Source organism: Nannospalax galili, unplaced genomic scaffold (genome assembly GCF_000622305.1).
Source record: "Nannospalax galili isolate Female #2095 unplaced genomic scaffold, S.galili_v1.0 scaffold529, whole genome shotgun sequence".
Classification (NCBI taxonomy): Eukaryota; Metazoa; Chordata; class Mammalia; order Rodentia; family Spalacidae; genus Nannospalax; species Nannospalax galili.
In genome coordinates, this window is record NW_008360309.1 from 889,114 (window position 1) to 889,781 (window position 668).

The following is a 668-nucleotide window of genomic DNA, read 5'->3' on the forward strand; positions in this document are numbered from 1 at the left end:
CCTATAGTCCCAGCTGGCCTGGAACTCACTGTGTAGACCAGACTGGCCTTGAACTCACAGAGATCTGCCTGCCTCTACCTTCTGAGTGCTGAGATTACAGAAGTGCACCACTATGTCTACAAGACGTTTTTGTTTTTATTGTTTAGCCCTTTTTGTCTTTCTGAGGCAGGGTCTTGATATGTAGCCTAGACTTGCCTCAGGCTTTTGATTCCCCTTTCTCAGCCTCCCATATGTTCTCCCTGTACCACCTTTCACTAGAGGCTTCTGAAGCAGACAGAGCTGGACACATGTTCTTGGTAACCTCTGATCTGAGCTCAATAGCCAGCCATGGGCTGTGGACCATCAGGGCTGCCAAGCAACCTTGGCTAGTGTCACCTATACCTGATAGAAATGCTTAGTGCTTCAACTGGGCGTGGTGGAACAGGCCTGTAATCCCAACACATGCAAGGCTGAAACAGGAGGATTGCTGTGAGTTTGAGGCCAGCCTATGCACTACATAGCAAGACCTTGGCTCAAAAAACAAAAAGAGGGGCAAGGAAATGGCTAAACTTGATGACATGATCTTAATTCCCCGGAACAAAATGGTAGGAGGAGAGAACCAATTCATAAAATTGTCCTCCACCTATACACCATGGCATGCATACATGTACACATAAATAAATAAATAA

General features: G+C 46.3%; 1 protein-coding gene across 7 annotated transcripts in view; it reads left to right on the forward strand.

The window, feature by feature from the left end:
* Positions 1 to 668, forward strand: part of Sugp2 (SURP and G-patch domain containing 2) — a 29,664-nt gene that overhangs the window by 8,741 nt on the left and 20,255 nt on the right. The gene's annotated exons all lie outside the window — the stretch shown is intronic.